Source organism: Salvia splendens, chromosome 4 (assembly GCF_004379255.2).
Source record: "Salvia splendens isolate huo1 chromosome 4, SspV2, whole genome shotgun sequence".
Lineage (NCBI taxonomy): Eukaryota > Viridiplantae > Streptophyta > Magnoliopsida > Lamiales > Lamiaceae > Salvia > Salvia splendens.
The window spans coordinates 22,387,680-22,406,713 of NC_056035.1; the positions used below are offsets into that span (position 1 = coordinate 22,387,680).

Here is a 19,034-nt window from a genome sequence, read left to right on the forward strand (position 1 = left end):
ACCGTAAGACTAATGGTGTTCTCTGATAGCCAGCGGTAGTCCGTCTCCGAGATGATGAAGATTGGATGTCGGATCCTCCTCCCTTCTTCTTCCTCTTCTCCCTTCTTTTCTCTCCAATTTCGTCCCTCTGTTCTCCCCAAACATCTAAAAAGCGTCCCCCTTTTTCTGTTCCAGTCGTCTCCTTTTGTTCCAAAGCAACCGCCCAAAAACTGACGAAGAAACTGCCATTTTGCAGTTAGACATGAATCACCCGACCGGGTGTTTTGTTGGTGTAAAATTCACCCGACCGGGTGATTTCCACTGGAGTCTCCACGTTTTGAAGAAGCAACCCGGGCGGGTGTTGGAATGTCTACCCGGGCGGGTAGACAGTTTAGCCGAGTGCAATAGCAAATAGCGCTTCATTTCGGAGCATTGAGCGTCATTTCCGGTGGATTTCCGGCGGTTTTCTGTCCTCCACACTGCTGCACACCAAGTGTTCGATGAAATGTTTCAAAGAGGATTCGGTCCTTGTCTTTTACATAGCACACCAATTGTTTGATGAAATGTCTGAGTGTATCAGCCCCTATTACTTGAACTACAATGAAAGCCACAATTTAATGAGTCATAACTTGTATAAAAGTATGAAGAACGAAGGGGAAAAATATGGAAAAATGCTTCGCATCAAATACCCCAAACTTGAGTTCTTGCTCGCCCTCGAGCAAGATGAACTTTAAGCACAATCATTCAACAAAGTTTAACTCACAAAATTATTTCAAAAGTTTTCATCAAAAAATCAAGAAGGGACGTGAATGACAAAATCTAAACCCCCAACATTTCCAATCAAGATTTCCCACTCTCAAGAACAATCACTCATCCACCTAGAATTTCAAGTCAAGGTGCACGTTAAAGTAAGTCCAAGCATAAGATCATACAACTCAAACCGTCGTCATTGACTCGTCAAGCATTACTAATCACATAGACTCGCGGATTTCAAATCAAACTTCTTTAACTTTACCAAGCTATTTACAAAACATTCACAATGTATCAACAATAAGGTCCAAGATCTTAATTAAAGGTTGTAATGTGGCTAGGGATGAGGTAGGATAAATATGGATAGTGAGCTCAAAAGCTACACATTTGAGTGCTAAATTCTTTCCTCCTACGACTTTCATCCAAAGAATCAAACAATAAGATCTTCAAATTACAACCAAACTTTCACTCCCCCAACTTGAGATCATTCTAGACAAGGTTACATCGTAAAAATATAAGCTCTCTCTTTATTTCATCAAACTTTTTTTTTATTTTAGATAAGACCTCGACTATTACAAATTTGGAGGTCGTCTTTTTTTTTTCTAAGAACTTCATTCTCAACACCTATACATTAAATCAAGTCTCAAAATGTCTACACTTTTACAAGACACCACCCAACACTCAAAACTCAAACAACAAAACTCAAACTTGTATTTAGCACCCGAATAGTAGTAAGGTTTATTGATGAGGCTAAAATAAGGCTTATTTAAGTAGCTAAGTGATTGGCTAAGTGTTTACACAAACAATGGGGATTTAAGCTCAAAGTGGCTTCTAGGGGATCATTTGTTGGACTAGGCATGTGATCATTTGGCCATGGAGTTCATCCTAGTGCCTTATCCTCCCATATCATTAACACAAATGAATGCAAGCATTTAACTCGATAAAGCAAATCGATCCAAGATCATTTCCACAAGACATGTGACTTTCATACTCTCCTCAACTCAAGAAATTGGTTGTAATCACAAATTACTCTTTCAAATAAATTCATGCACAAATTCCATCCATCCTAAGCTTCAAAGATCAAGAAAAATCAAGCAAGATTTCCTAACCAGAAAGCCGAAGATCTAGCATGCACCCATCAATTACATTGATTCAAAACACCTTTAGCATACAATACACCCAAGAAACATGCATCATGCATAAAAATCATTCAAACTCAAACAACCCCCCCAAACTTGAATGTTTCATTGTCCTCAATGCACGCAAAGAAGAACATAAAAAGTAAAGGGATAGAATACTCCCCCAAACTTGGCATGAAATCTGTAGCATATGGGTGGGAGGGCGGGTGTATCTTCAATTGTAGGTGTACTCTCTCATAAGCTTCAATGTAAGTCCTATCTCCATGTTGCTCCTACACAAAAAAAAATAAAACAACATAAAAAAAATACTCAATTCAATAAAATACATCGAAGGAAAGAATTGAGTAAACAAAACCCTCGACTTATTAAGAGAAAATAATAAACTAAAAACTCATTAGGTTGCCTCCCAACTAGCGCCTTTGTTTAAAGTCGTTGGCTCGACTTAGTCTTCTAGCTACAACTCTGAAACAAAAAAAATAAAATGTTAGAAAACTATATAAAAATAAAATAAAAAAGAATCCTAAATTAAATAACCTATTGCCTCCCCGGCAACGGGGCCAAAACTTGATGTGTATTTTTCGAGCTTTTATATCAATGAACTAATAACACACAAGCTTAATAAATTAGCTCTAAAATTACAACCTTTCTGCAAGAGTACAGATGTAGTTGTAGTAAAAGAGTGTCGAACCACATGGAGGCGTTTGATTATTTAACAAGACTTGACAAGATTAATAAACTAAATTTAAGAACTAAAGTATGAAAATGGAGAAACTCAAGAGATAAAGAACATTGCTCCCAACAACATTCGGATGAATCATTATTGTATTGATTCTATATTCAAGTTCATAAGCAATTGAGAACGATGATCAATTTTACACTCTAAAAGTATTGAACATAATTAAAGAACGATGATCAATTGAGAACGATGATCATTTCCGGTGGATTTCCAGCGGTTTTCTGTCCTCCACGCTGCTGCACACCAATCGTTCGATGAAATGCCTCAAAGAGGATTATGTCCTTGTCTTTTACATAGCACACCAATTGTTTGATGAAATGTCTTAGTGTATCAGCCCCTATTACTTGAACTACAATGAAAGCCACAATTTAATGATTCATAACTTGTATAAAAGTATGAAGAACGAAGGGGAAAAATATGAAAAAATGCTTCGCATCAAAAGCCCATACTACGGTCCCCCACCACCCCCAGCCACCCCCTACTACGGTCCCCCACCACCCCCAGCCACCCCCTACTACGGTCCCCCACCACCCCCAGCCAACCCCTACTACGGTCCACCACCACCATCGAATTCTGACAACTTACCGCAAGCTCCCCCCATCGTGTACTCGTCGGTTGAGAGATAAATGTTTGCGATCTTGCTGCCTAGGTTTTTGGATCTAATCTAAGTATGTTGTTCCTCAAATTCCAATCTTTGTGTTTGGATGGTGTGGTTTTCCGATGGTTTGGAGCATGAGGGTGTACATGGGTTTGGAGGCTGGGGGTTTTATACTGATTTAGGGTGTGGATGGGTCTGGAGACTGGGGGTTTGTACTGATTTAGGGTGTGGATGGGTTTGGAGGCTGGGGGTTTGTACTGATTTAGGGTGTGGATGGGTTTGGAGGCTGGGGGTTTGAGTTGGTGGTTGATCAATCTGGAGGCTGTGGGTGTTGATGGGTTTGGAGGCTGGGGGTTTGGATTGGTTTGATGGCCATGGTTGTTGTCTGAGCTGTAGTATGTGGGTGTTGTTGGTTTGGATGATGTGGGATTGAATGATTTGGTTATTGTTTTATGTTCTTGTGTTGGCTGTGATGAATGCTTATGAAGTTTGTATGGCTCCATACCGAGGCATTTGTGTTGTTTGCTGTGTCTGATGAGTTCCATGTGATGATTTTGCATGGCTTGCTGATGTTGGTGTGTTCATTGTGGTTTTGTATGGTTTGCTAATGCTGGTGTGTTCCCTGTGATGATTATGCTTGTGTTTTATGTTGCTGAGTTATTCTTATTAATAAGCCACCCCTGTACTTAGGTTAGGAGGCTTATGTGTCCATGATTTAAACATGCTATCTGAGGGATTAAGTTGAAAAAACCATACAAAATCATTATACAAACACTTTCACATTACAAGTCACCCTTAGAAGCCACCCCTAAACAGGTTTGGAGGCTGCCCTATGATGAAAGCTTTCTGAGGGATTAGGATTTTAGAAGCCACCCCTGTTCTTAGGTTTGGAGGCTTTACAAAATGACAAAAACAGTTGAATAGAATAAGCCACACCTAATTCTGAGGCTTACTCAACCAACTGACAAAAAGTATGATTCCTACATTCTGAATTAGAAGCCTACAGCTTCTGTGACACCAGAGATGTCATAGTTTGTACTCACATCATGTTCTGGCTGTTGGAGGTATGCCACAACAGCCTTCACAACTCCTTCTTCAACCTCTAATGCATCTGGCAGTGTCCCAATCCTTGTTACCCTCTCTTTAATCATGTGTGAAGTTTTGTAGCCATTGCCCCCTTGCACTTTAAGAATCTCAGTTAGACAACCTTGTAGAGTGAGGAAAACATTGTTGAGTGTGTATGGGCTAAGTTCATCAAATGAGCTATGCACATTCCTCAACAAGTCATCCACACCATTAGCTACCTTATCATCTTGTAGAGATTGGATTGCTCTAAAATATCTCAAATCCAACACATTGCAATCTGGGGATTGTGGTGGTTGGCACCTGATATGGAACTGGAACCCATCCGTGGATGAAACTGACAGAAAGCCAGCATCATTGTGGTGTATATGAGGCTTGGCATTGTCTCGTTGAATGAAAATCTCCTTACTTGTATTCTCTGGCCATTTTGCCTTGATTGCTGGTATGATCTATATATATATGATCTGTTAATATGTGATTGTATACATAAGGAAAACATAAAGTGTACCTTCTGAATTAGGCACTCTCTCATCACTTCCTTGTTCACTGATTGAATGGGCATTGTCTCCAGAGTCCCTCTTGGTCTGTTCTTGGATTTCTCTTTGCTGCTCCATAGTTGTGAATGAAAAAATGCCTATTTTTCCATAAAAAATGACTTCTCCATTTTCTGCAAAATGAGGTCTACACACAGCACACATAAACATCACCTTTGTGATGAATCGCTTTGACTTACATGATCTGACTGGCTCAGTCTCATCTGACAGCAGGTAGTATCAATCTGAGGTCTTAGTCATGTAAAACCATTTTTCATCTATGTGCACTACATTGTGCATATGGTGATATTTTAGCATACCATTGACTATGAGTGGTTGAATATGGCTTAGACCCCATCTCATTCTGGCAACTTTGTTTGAAGCAGTAAGTAGAGGCTTTATGGCATTTGTGTGTGGCCTTTGTTGGTTTTGTTTCACAAACCTACCAACTGTGCTCTTACTTACATCAAGTTTTGAAGCAAGCGTCCGGATGTTAGATCTCTCAAGAACTGACAACTCTCTTACCTTGCCAGCATCAAGCTGGAATTTGTCTTTGTGCTCGTAGCCCTTAACTCTGCCCTTTATGTTGATAGGTACTCCACTCTGAATTTGGAGTTTTGCTTCTGCCCATATTCTCTGGGATGTCTTCCTGCTAACTCCAAACTCTGTTGCTGCCTTTTGAATAGCTCCATATGGTACTTCTCCTGCCTGGCTCCATTGCAACAACCTTTGAGCTAGCAGAATTTTTTTGAGGCTTGGTATTATGCGTGAGTCTCTATCTGCCAGCTCCTCCTCCATAGCCCAGTAATGAAATTTTTCTGAGGGCACTAGTGATAAAAATCTCAAGTTGTAGTTAGATCTAGTCCTTTTATAGCTATGTGTAGGTTGATGTTCCCTCTATATTTGTGTGTATGAAATGGTGTTCCCTCCATGGATTTGAATTGTTTTCCCTTCCTTTGGGAGTTGGTAGTTGGCTTTATTCCCTCTCAAAATGTATGGAATAGGGTGGTAGCCCCTAATGTATTGAAAGGCAGAGGCATGTTTAAATGTATGAGCTTCATATTTCAATTTTTTTGTTCATTTTTTGGTATACACTGTAATTAAATGAATTTGCAGGGTGATAGCCTAAAATTTCGCATTAATGGTTGAATCACAAAATTTAATAATCACATTAAATAGCACTAATTTTTTAATCACATTAATTATGTAATCACATTAATTTCGTATTAATTATTTACTCACAGTAACTAGTTAATCAGATTCATTATGTGTAAGCACACTAAATTCACATTAAATTTTTACTCCCAGATTTTGTAATCACATTAATTTTTTAATGTCAAAAATTAATGGAGTACAAAACTTGCATAAAAGCATTTACACCTCATTTGTACAACAATAAAACAAAAGCATTCATGTGGAACCAAAACTCCACTACACTCCTTCATTTAATATAAAGTCAAATTACTCCATAAAACCTGTGCCCGGTCAAACCGGGACGAATTTTGGGAGACGGAGGTAGTAGAAATTTAAATAAAAAGAAAGAAAGAGTATTTATTTATTTCTTGAGTAAAAGAAATAAAATACATAGAATTTCAAGGTACTAAAATTTCAAATGCTTGAGGAATAAATATCTAAGATTATTGAGTTTTGCATACAAGTTGAAAAGAAAATTCAAGTCGAACTACGCTAATACAACTCGAGATCGCTAGCAACTACGTCGGTCTTCATCACTAGGCCATCTCGGCCCAGATTCCAGAAAGCCGAGAGGGCGAGACCACGAGGGAAGCAACCCCAGCAGCTAGCCTTGGGCGCTGCCAATACCTAACCAAAATCAGACCGAAACGCGCATTAGGTGAGATTTTAGATGCATGAATAAAAGACGAACTAACACCCTATATTAGAAAAGGGAAGAGGGACATTACCTTTCAGAACAGCGAGTGAGAGCTGGGCCGAGAGGAGCAAGTCAGCCAACAGAATTTCATCTCAGTAGCAGCACTCTGCAAGGCTGAATCCCTGCAGCTCGTACTCCACTCATACCTGCCATTTGCTATGGAGAATCAGACAATTGTGGTGCACCTGCCATAAACCAACAAAAGAAATAAATAAATCAAGTGCTAAAACTCCCACATAGAGCCAAATTCGGTTGAATTGCAATAAGAAGGACAGCCAGAAACTGAGGCTCTATGGCAGCCACCATAAACCCACGAGTACACCCCCATATGCCACCAAAATCGGTTAGAAAAGAGCTTGAGGGCCAGAGTACTCGCACTGCAACACCACAGACAGATCAGCCGATTTGTGCAGCCTAAGGGCCAGTGACTGCACACACCACAGCCTTACAGGCTTTCAGTTACACTTCCCCTCTATATAAGGGATAATCACTCAGCCTCACTCTCCCTCAGCACCCTAAATCATTCAGCAAGATACCTTGCAGTGAAGGTAACATCACTTCATTTCAAGTTCATATTCGAATACCACATCATCATGTAGAAACACATAGCATGATAGGCGAGTGGTAGGAACACATCAACAAACTCAAACGGCCGAACCCATCTCGGCCGAACTAACAACACAGTGAGATTTAACATATTACACATAAGCCTTCCAAGTAACAATACCTTATTCAAAAATCACCAAATCCACATAATAATCAATCCAAGTCTACAACCATAGTGAAAACAAGTCAGGAAAATTTATCTTCAGAATAGGAACCCGCCGGGATTTTCGGTGACTGAACTTTGGCATGCCACAACCGACGATGGCAGCTACACGGACTCTACGGGACAACAGCAGCTCCCACTCGTGCTACGAGTGGCCGACAGCGGCGGAGGGTGAGCAGGAGCCATTTTCGCCATCGACGAGGCGACGGCGAGGGAGAAAGGGACTGATGCAGGGCACCAGCAGCGGCGAGGCCGCTACCTGCGCATCACATCCATGGCAGCGGCGGCAATGAGCGTTTCGCCGGAGGATCTGTCGGCGGCGACGCTATGTGTCGACAGCGCCGTGAATGAGAAAAAGGAAGGAGGCAGGGGGTGGTGGTCGTCGTGCGATGCGGAGGTGAAAGAGATGAACGGAGGGAAAGGGGGCTGACCCCGTCGCGCTCACACGCCGGCGAGGAGCGCCGAAGGCGGTGGTGTGATCAATCGCCGAGAGGAAGGAGAGAAAGGGGGCTAGGGTTCCTCATTCTCAATTTTGGGGAAGAAAAGATAAAGTGTTGGCCGACGGATGGGAGTATGATTAAATTGGATTTGTTTCCTTTTTCCAAGTGGTAGTATAAGTGAAATGGGCCACTTATATTAAAATTGTTTGGGCCAGGAAAGTAATTCAACAAAGGAATTAGATCCCTCCATTGAATTTTGGGCTGTTAAATAAATCCTCTTCGGCCTCCAATAAAAGAAAAGAAGAGATATAGAGATTTGGGCCACTGCAGTCAATCTGGGCCTCGTCTCTAATATTTGTTGGACCATTATAATTAAATTTGATGGGCCACCGCTCTAAATAAATACAGGAATTTAGAAGAGAAATTCCCAAGCCACGGAAGAAAAGAAATTTATTAAGCCGTGTTGAAATGGTATTCAGTAAATACTTAGATGTGAACTTTATTAGCCAAGTAAGTATTTCAAAATACTTAAGGAAAATAATCCGGGAATTTTTTTTATACCCGAACAGTTCGCCCAGATTCTGAATAAATTAAATTGCTGATTTAATTAAGGAATTAAGATTTCTAAATTTAGAAAGCAAAGAAGTAAAATAATAAGCCCACGTTTAGACATGCATGCATGCAAGATAAGTAATTACTTAAAGCCTAATTTTAGTATATTATTTGTTATAAAGGAACGTCGTCACTCGACGAGTAATCCCAAGTCAGGAAGCGCTCGTTTAAAATAGTTAAGCAGACGAGGTGGGCTCTTCTTTATTTTCCAAGCGTGTTTTATGTGAAAACATGATTATTTTGAATGAGTTGTCATGCCCAATTTTGATTTTATGATTGCCTATCTGTTTGGCTATGCCAAACTAGTTTAATCGAATTCGGGTCCCAGTAGGGCCGCAAACCCTACTCGGACTAGTGTACACATAGGGACCGTGAGCTAGCGCCAACATTGGCCGGTCCAGTGACCGTTGGAATGTGGCCACATTCCCGGTTCACACAGATCAGATATGGTATTTCATGAGAAGTTCTATGACTGCAGTCTATTTTCAGAAAGAAATAACAGATTTAGTGACCGGGAATTGTTTTCGGAAAAACCCCGTGTTTACTCAAGTTTGGCTGACAACTAAAAGAGAAAATGTTTTTGGCATGAGCCCACTGAGTATACCAAGTACTCAGCCCTGCATATTGTTTTCCTTAATGTGCAGGTTGATCATTGTCGCAGCGGAGGAGGTGTTGGGAAAGAAAGTAAATTAAGTTAGGTAAGAAAGGAGATAGCTGATCTAGTATGTCTTCATACATATTACACCGTCTTGGTACTCTTCCGCTGCGAGAATCTAGACTTTGTTTTTAGAAAAGACAATGCCCAGAAAATACTCTGATTCAATATGGTTGTACTCTCTTTCACATTCAGACAGTGTTTCTCTTGAATTGATTATCCATTTATGATGAGTTGAGATTATTTAGCAAGTTTTAGTCGCGAAATAGCTACACTTTCTAAAAAAATATGTATTCTATCACAATATATATACTATATACATTCGATTCTTCCAATGCACATGCACCTGATCCATTCTTCAGTTTCCAATGTAATTTATCCCTAAAAAAAATTCTTCATATGTTAACATTCATATTTAAAATCTTTCATGTATACAAATTAAAAATTAATTTTGAAATTCAGTTTTTGATGAAAACAAGAGAAAGTGTGAGAGCCTAAAAATATCACAATCTTTCCTGAATTAATAATTGTACAATGCAGAAAGATTTAAAAGTATATAAATTGAATTTTTTTATGAAATTCGTGTCTAAAGAAAATGGGAGAAGGGGGCAGTAAAGAAAATGGGAGAAAGACGTAGTATTGAAAGGATTTAAATGTGAAATCAAATATTATTAAGTCTAACTTATACATCATGTATTCAGATTCGTATGTAATTACTTTGACAGACTGTAATATTATTCTGTGTAGCCTTTTTTAATCAAAATGGGCCGTTTATTTATAGTATGTAGTTACTTTTTTGTTGTCATTTAGTTTCGAAAATTTCAATTCAGGTGTATTTACAAATCCTAATGTTATTTAGTAGAATAGATTTATAAGCACTAAATAGTGTCTGAAAGTATTATCTGATTAATATATTATATCTGGGACAAATGAAATAATTTAAAGGTCCGTTCATCATTTTGTTTTTTTTGGGAACTACATTTTTTCAAGGGAGTACATGCCCAGCTTCCATCTCTCTATAAATACCATGTTCTCTCATATTTATAATTACTCACCTACGTTCACTCACCAACATCCCAGCTCGGTTTTTGGTGGTTCTATTCTTTCCATTAATCTTCTATCCATGAATGTCTATCATACTCCTATTCTGTTTTTCAGCCATTAATATTTTTTGTAACATTGCAAGATCTATAGCAGATGTTTATTTAATGATATTTATCATTCTTCTTTGCAACCTATATCTTAGTTAACATGTTCAGTTTTATTCATCATGTAATGCATAGTTTTTCTTTCATTCCACGTTCACCTATATCTAGATGTTGAGCATTGAACGAACCTTTGTTTATGCCTTCATGATGCAATGTTCAAATCCAAGGTCTATGTTTTACTCCCTCCGTCTCATAGTAGATGTCACACTTTCCTTTTTAGTTTGTCCTACAAAAGATGTCACATTTCCTCTTTTAGAAAAAGTTCCCTCTCACATCAATTATAAAATTATATTTTCTCTCATCACTTAACACACAAAATAACATCTCCTAAAATCCTGTGCCATCTCCCAACTGTGACATCTACTATGGGACGGAGGGAGTATTTCTTTGGTAAACAGTTTATAACTTGCAAAAATGGACAGTTTATATTCTCAGATAGGACACTGAGGAATGATTGAAATATTTTTCTTACCAATTTAGCTTTTCTGAAGTAATTGTCTTCCTTCTATTTTATGAAAACTTTGGGTGACATTTCTTCTGTTCCCATAAAGTATTCTTATGCACAACATCTTCCCTGGCAAAAAAAGATGGAGTTAAATTTCAATGTTGATTGACTGTTAATTTTTTTTCCTGAAATACTTCTCTGATCCGGCGGATTTATATTTCTTACCATAGTGACATTTCTGAAGTAAACTCTTTCTTTCTATTTTGGTAGACGTTTCTTTTCTTCCATATAATCTCATTTTCTTCATAGTTCAGATTATTCCTTGCAAAAAAATAAGCAGTTAATTTAACTGTTCATTGATTTATTTGTTTTCATTGTTTAGCTAAATCTCAGATGTGCCAAGACTCATTTTCTTACCATATATTCATTTGTTAAGTAATGGCTCCCTTTATTACCTAGATTAACAATCTTCACCAGGAAATTGCTTGGTCCATCAACTGAGTCTGGTGCGCTCATATCTATGAAGGTGTACCTAAAGATAAAAGTTCAATAGTTTAGAGTGTGTATTCTATGATTATACTGTATATTGTTATACCAAATTTACTAGGAAATAAATTAAATAATGTAAAATACCAGTTGAATAAATATATATTTCTGTTAACATATGTTCTGTTTTTGCATTACAGGGAACAAGAAGTCAAGCTACTTTTCCTAATAACTTAATCCAGAATAAGGCTTCTCAGCTTGGGAAGCCCTCGGATCATCCGAATGAAGTGGTGACTATTTTCCAGTCAAGCTCTCCCTCATCTATCATTGCCAAATCAACCAAGGGTTCGCTTTTTAATGACTTGCTCTATTTTTCATTGGCTATCCTCATTCTCGATAACATCAACTATAAGAAAAAGATATTACAATTATATTATACTTACTCCCTTACTTACCCAAGTGCAATGGAATATCATGCCAGGGGAAATCTCAAATCTGTGACAAGCAATCACATAACTTGTCATCCATATAACGCACATTACATAGCCAGCATACATTATTTCCAAATAAAGAGCCAATTTAATTTGAATTTAATGGAAGAAGTATGAAAAAGATTCAAATAGTCAAATAGTGCTAGATTCTATACGAAACCATTGTAAAATTATGTCCTAATTCCTCCATTTTTAAATCTGTTTATGAACAAAAATCTTAGACTTGCAATTTTTTGTGTTTCATAGTATGGTATATTACACAAAAATTTTACCTTTTTGAAACTGGACTGTATGATTTAGCCCCAATCTTTTAGGATTTTGCTTTTCTGCCAGTCATTGTTGTCGGTTTTGTTGTAACCTGAGAGCCGATGTTCGAGTAGGCGACCGTTCGCGTTCTCCATCTCTAATGGTCGAAAGCCGACCATTGGGTTATGAATGTGTAAAATAGTAGTTGAAATTAGCTAGAATCGTTCTATTTTTCGTCGATTTGTCCTTTGCTTCGATTTACCTGAAATCGGTCGCACTCCGTTTGGTTCGGCGGTATTTCTCAGTCTAGGGTATTCAATTTGATTCCTCCATCGATCTTTTGTTGTAGCTTCTGACCGCCATTCTAAGCATCGTCGACTACGGTTTTCATAAGGAGATGTCGGCACATTTTGGGAAGGAGACGACGTGATTCAATTGTCGGAGGAAGATCCCAGAGTCGTCGAATTTTTAGGGTTTGTGTGTGTCGGCGCCACTAAGGAGAGAAGAATGAGAAGTACGTATTCATATGTTTTAATATCTCTATATACATTTCCAACATCATTGACCGGTCACGATTCCAACATTTCCTTGATTACTTCTTGACAAGGTGGAGATGGATGAAAAAGATTAGTCCATAACAGCTTTATTCGACCAAGCATAATAGCTCAAAGACTAACTAACAACAAAACAATTATTTGATTTTTCGTTTGTTACAGTTTCGTCAGTGATTAATACTTAATACCCCCGTTTCTTCAATTATTTGATTTTTTTTCAGAGAAGGGCATTTCTATATTCACGAGTGTAATTTTTCTTTGAATTTCATTTTTTTCGGAAAGTAATGTTATACCCCTTCCACATCATCATCTTCTTCTTCATCATTTTATTATAATTATACTATGTCAAGCCAACAATTACAAATCAGCATTAGACTCATTGGTCAATGACAGTGAAGGAATTCAGCCTTTTCTTGTTAGTGTTTCTATTATTCTGCCGAAATGACATTCTCCAGAAAGGATAGACAGACGGTCATGATACTCAATTGGAAATGTGGCCAAGGCAAATATACAAAAAATGGTAAGGGTATTTGAGGTTGCTCTCTAAGAGGAAGAGGAAATCCCACGGATATGGATGGAGGCCATCAAAGTCCAACACTGGAATGAGGCAATGATATTGGAGTTGAAAGCTCTGATGAGAAACAACACTTGGTTAAGTGAAGTCTTGTCCGCTAGAAGGGAAGAAACCTGCAGGTAGCAGATGGGTGTTTACATTAAAAAGAAGACCGAATGGATCCATTAAGAGATACAAAGCCTGCCTAGTAGCAAAGGGTTACACCCAGACCTACAGTGTAGATTACTTTGAGACGTTCTCTCCTGTGGAAAAACGAACACTGTAAGAGTATTGCTCTCCTTCGCAACCAATAGAGATTGGTCATTACATCAGTTCGATATAATTAATGCTTTCCTACACCGTGAATTGAAAAAATGATGTATATATGATTGCCCCTCCATAGTGAAGATGAGTTTGCAGATGGAGAGGTCTGCTTCTGTATGGGTTGAAATAGTCTCCAAAGGCTTGGTTCGGGAGGTTTACTGAGGTGATGGAGAAATATGATTATCAGTAGAGCAACTCTGACCATACGTTGTTCTTGAAGAATAATATGAATCTTGTTGATTCGAAAAACTTATGTGCCTGGATTTATTCTTACAAAACTACTCAATAACCTAAATAAGAAATATTACAATTACAAGATGGAAAAGAAGATGATGATGATAAGTGTTATTTCTTTCTTCCCACAATAGGAGTCACATTTGGTGTGAGCACGAGTTTTAAGAAATGTAAAGAATAGTGGGTTGAAATAGTTAGTGGAATATGGAACTCACTTTTTCTTATTGATTTATAATAATAATAATATATGAGTGAAGTGAGTTAGTGGGAGGTGGGACCTACTTACCATTTATGGTAAAGTGAAAAGTGACTTTTATTGTGGGACGGACTGAAATGACAAAGTGTGACTCTTATTGTGAGACGGAGGGAATATGATTTAGATTAAAGCTTGAGAAAGAAAACCCAATGGCTAGTTTCATACACAATAACCTAATGGCTCCACCATCTAACAACACAGGAACTAGCAAGCATACCTTAACAAATAATCTAAGCCCGACAATAGATTAAGTGCAACCACAAGGGATTTTGGATAAATCTGTAATGATGAAGATGAGTGCTCAAATTTGAATCTTTGTTCTTCAATAATGTTCAAAGTCTGCTATGAAATGAACCCTAGAAAGAGTATTTATACTTAGGGTCTAAAAGGAGCAAATAAAATAAGTCTTGTACAAAGATTGCATATACTGTACAAAATTCCCGACCGGGCATTTCCAACGCTTCACTTTGCCCGGTCCAGGCGAATTCTCTGGAGGAAAATCGCCAAAACAGTCATAACGCCCAATCGGGCGTTTTCAACAGCTCTTTTTGCCTTGGTCGGGCGATTCTTCTGGAGTCACTACGTGGCTTTAGTAAAATTACCACAACTTTCTCATCCAGGCTCTGATCAAGTCATGCAAACTGCAAGGTAACACCAATTCTTTCAAAGACGAAGACAATGGTGGTTATGGAGTCGAATTTGGATATCATCTTGATAGCAAACTACTGCTTGAATCAGACTTCAGTTCCACTTGGTTCCTTGTCATGTGTCTACCTCTTCTCGGACCTCAATCAACCCATGGTCCTCGATGTTGTTGTATTCTATGATTGTGAACTCCCAAATTCACATCATCCTCTCTTTTTTTATGAAATGATTTCTCCTAAAATCCGGTTCTTTGATTCTTCTTTAGGACACCCAGATCATATCATTCCCTCATTTTGAAAGATTTATCCTCAAATCCTGATCAAGCCCCGATCAAGCGTACCAACAAAATTGAGTGAGTTAAAATCAAATACTATAGTGCTAGAAGATGGACTAGACTTAGCAAGGGTGTTGAGGGCGAAATTGTCTAGCTTGCATATTACCACGTGAACTATGCTTAGTGAATATGTGGCCACATTAATAATACTATCATCATGGGCATTAAGTAATAACAATGTTAGATATATTCGTTCACTAGGGTTAAGAAGCTTAAGATTAAACAATGAAGCTTGTAACAAGTAATGAGCTTAGGATTTACAACATAACCATAATACACATGTGAGCTCAATATAATAAGCAATGGAATGGTTACCATATTTTCTCCTAATACAAATGTGCATCCCATTAAGGTATTTCCCATAATCATACTCTAATAAGTCAAAAACATTGAAATATGATATGGAAGTACACACATCTAAAAATTCTTTCACAAAATAATCCAAAACAAAATAATTGGTTGTAAGATCTTTGACAAAAGATCCATAAAACACACCAACTCTATTGAAAGGTTTGGTTGTCATCCCAACACACAAATTCAAACACAATTTTCATATATTAGCTATAATTCTCCCATCAACAAAAAACAATTGTGTGTAGTTATCCTAGCATACAAGGCAATTATTCATACATTCAAAAAATTGTCCACAAGTTTCCCGGTCAGGGCGAATTCTCTGGAGGAAAATCGCCAAAATATTCATAACGCCCGACCGGGCGTTATCGACATCTTATTTCACCCGAGTCTGGCGATTCTTCTGGAGTCACTGCGCGGCTATGGTAAAATTACCATAACTTTCTCATCTGGGTTTTGACCGAGGCTTGTAAGGTATCCACATTGAAGATCTTTCAATGCGAAGAAAATGGTGGTTGTAGAGTTGAATTTGGATATCATCTTGAAAGGAAAACTAATGTTTGAATCAGACTCTAGTTACACTTGGTTCCTTGTTATGTGTCTATCTCTTCTTGGACCTCAATCAACCCATGACCCTCGATGTCGTTGTATTCTATGATTGTGAACGCTCAGATTCACATCAAATAAGTAAGGGGACAATATTACCTGTCTAATAATCTATGTCGATGACATGATTATCACAAAGTGGGAAATTTAATTTATTTATCTCACACCAGACCCGATATAGCATATGTCATTAGTGTGGTAAGCCAATTTATGCACCAGCCGCATAATGATCACCTTGAAGCAACTTTTATAGTAGTTCGATATCTAATAAGTACATTGATCATGTAATAATGTTAAAAAAGAATAGGCATTTGGAAATACACGGATATACAGACGCTGATTGGGCTGGAAATCCAATAGATAGACGACCGACCTCTAGACACTTTAACTTTGTAGGAGGGAATCTCGTCACATGTAAGCTCAAGAAACAAAAGGTTGTAGCATTATCAAGTGTTGAAGCTGAGTTCAGAGGGATAATGAATGGATTGACCGAAGTACTATGGATAAGAAGATTGATGAACGAGCTAGGAATCTCACCGCAGAGGACGTGTCGGATATTCTGTGATAATAAAGCTGCAATTAGTATTTTATAAAATCTAGTCTAGCATGATCGAACTAAACATGTTGAGATAGACAGACATTTCATCGAGGAGAACATTGAAGATGGAATTGATAAATTCCTACTTGGCCGATCAGAAAATCAAGTGGCAGATATTTAAGAAGGCTGTGGGATCCGGATCTTGTTCTGAAGTGCTTGGCAAGTTAAGTATTAGAAACTGTGCTAATTAACTTTAGGGAGAGTTTTGGAATAGAACGTCAATAACAATAAAAGAGCAGAAGATACGGTAGAGAGATTAGGGTTCAGTTCCCGTAATTTCTATGTACTATTTTTAGATGTATATTTTCATAGAATATTTCCTATCGATTCTTCTCTATAAGAGAGCAATCTCTGTAAATTATACACATACTTTCTCCCCAATACAGCTTAACATGTTGCAGTTTGGTTGTAATTTTTGGGTAAAATTATTTTTTGTTAGCATCATTGACATTGATGTTTTATGTTACTATACTTTTTACCTATATTTTGAACTGGTGGTTCACTTCCAGAGGGGAGGGCTCACAATGTTGAGATTATGTTTTTTGTTGGCACATGCATAAATTGTTTCATGGAGTTTAATTGACATACATACTAGGGTTGGTGCATGTATATATAGGATAGGTATCATGTTGATGCTATAGCTAACAAGTGGTCCTGGGATGGGCTGATCGGGCGTAGCAAAATTAACAAAAGCTCGGCCCGGCCCTGCCCGCCTGAGACATGGGCCTGGGCCGGAGCTCAATATAGGCGGGCCTCGACAGGCGTGGATCGGCTGGATTGGCCCAGCCCACTTGACAACTCTATGCAAAACCGGAGACTTAATTACTTGCTACATTGGAAATTAGACTTGTTTGAAATGAAGAGGTATCTTTCGTATAGTCTTGTTAGTATCCTTTGAATATACATCTGCCATTTTTCTAAGTATAAATATTAAATGTGTTTCATTTTTCTGAGTATTGTGATTATTCTCATCTACCGTCTTGTCTTGTTTTGTCATTTTCAGACGATTATACGAGGAAGATATGTATTACGCGCTCGTCTTTCACTGTAGAATAACAATAGGTAACTTTAATTTCTCCGATTACATGATATTGATTGTAATTGTCGATGATTATGCTATAATTTCATAAATGCAGTTAAAGCATTTTTTTTTTGTCCAAGAAATAAATGTGTGAAGTGACTTGAAGTAGACAAATCATCTTGGTTCTCTCAAATTCATGGTGGAACTTTTGTTATTCAGCATATAAAAATAGACAAAATACTATTTGTCTCTTATCCATTTTATTGCATTAAACACATATGGCTTTGAGACAAGAGAGTTATAGTACTATTTGCATAAAAATTCAGTCCATTATGAGTATATCTATAGCTCTATCATGAACAAGGAAAGTAGAATCGAATCCCTATATATAAGATTAATTCAAGAACACCAAGCTAATTTTCTCCTCCTTACCAAGGGAAGAGTAGAATAAGATTTGTATTTAAGCGGATGACATAGTTGCAGTTGTGAGTTTAAATGCAGTGTTAACAACATACTCCTACGCTAGCTAGCAAGATCAATGCCACATGGTATAACAGTTGTGACTTGATTTCAATTTTTAGCGTTTCTATGACTTTTGAAGGTTGCAACACTCTCTGATTATATAACCTTTGAGTAGTGTTTATTATGATTAAATTATATAGCAACTCCTTAATTAGTGTAACCATTGATACATTGCTTATGCTAATAAATATAAATAACGATTTTTTTATTAAACAATAGTTAATTCAAACATATGAAGAAACTATATATAGCGTGTAATAATGTTAACTTATTTATACCATTTACAAATTGTAGGCTGAATTTGTTTTAATACTTTCACACCACATTGTTTAGCCCAAAATCATTTTGAGTACCTAAAAATAGCGACAGTTACAAAAACTAAATGAGTTCAAAGTGATAGGTTATTTAATATTATTTCTTAATTACATCCTTTGCATAAAATAATTACTCAAAATTTTTCAAAACTCGCCATTAATATATGTATAGATGTGAGTGAAATGATATTCATTCTCTACTAACAATACATTAATTACTTTTTGTTGCTATATATCTCTTACTTTACCAATTATGCATTAAAATTCGTGCGCAATCAAAAATGCATATTTTTGTGAGACCAATGACGGATCTAGAAATTAAAACTTATGGGGTCAAATATAATGAATAATTATAATATATATACCCTATATATAAGAGAGAGAGTTTTGATCAATGTCGAACTAATTTTGAAGACCGAACTAGATACCAAATTAGGGCCATTAGATTTAGTTTTTTGATGAGATGCGCAATTATTTCGGTTTTCATTACAAACTCATTTTACTTCATTGTAGTAGGTTTATTACTTCATTTCGGTACGTAATACCTTGAAACTACAGTATGTTTTTACTTACTTCCAGTAGGTTTTGAAATGATTCAATATAGCTTCATTTGAATTCATTGAACTGAGTTTTTACTTTATTCACTTAAAAAAATACAATT

At 37.3% G+C, this 19,034-nt stretch overlaps 1 long non-coding RNA gene across 1 annotated transcript; it reads right to left on the reverse strand.

The window, feature by feature from the left end:
* Positions 1-6,349: 6,349 nt before the first annotated feature.
* On the reverse strand, positions 6,350-8,065 carry LOC121801257. Its single transcript, XR_006050571.1, has 2 exons — positions 6,741-8,065; positions 6,350-6,639 (listed from the first exon to the last, which is right to left on the reverse strand). It is a non-coding gene; the product is annotated as an uncharacterized LOC121801257 (long non-coding RNA).
* Positions 8,066-19,034: the final 10,969 nt, after the last annotated feature.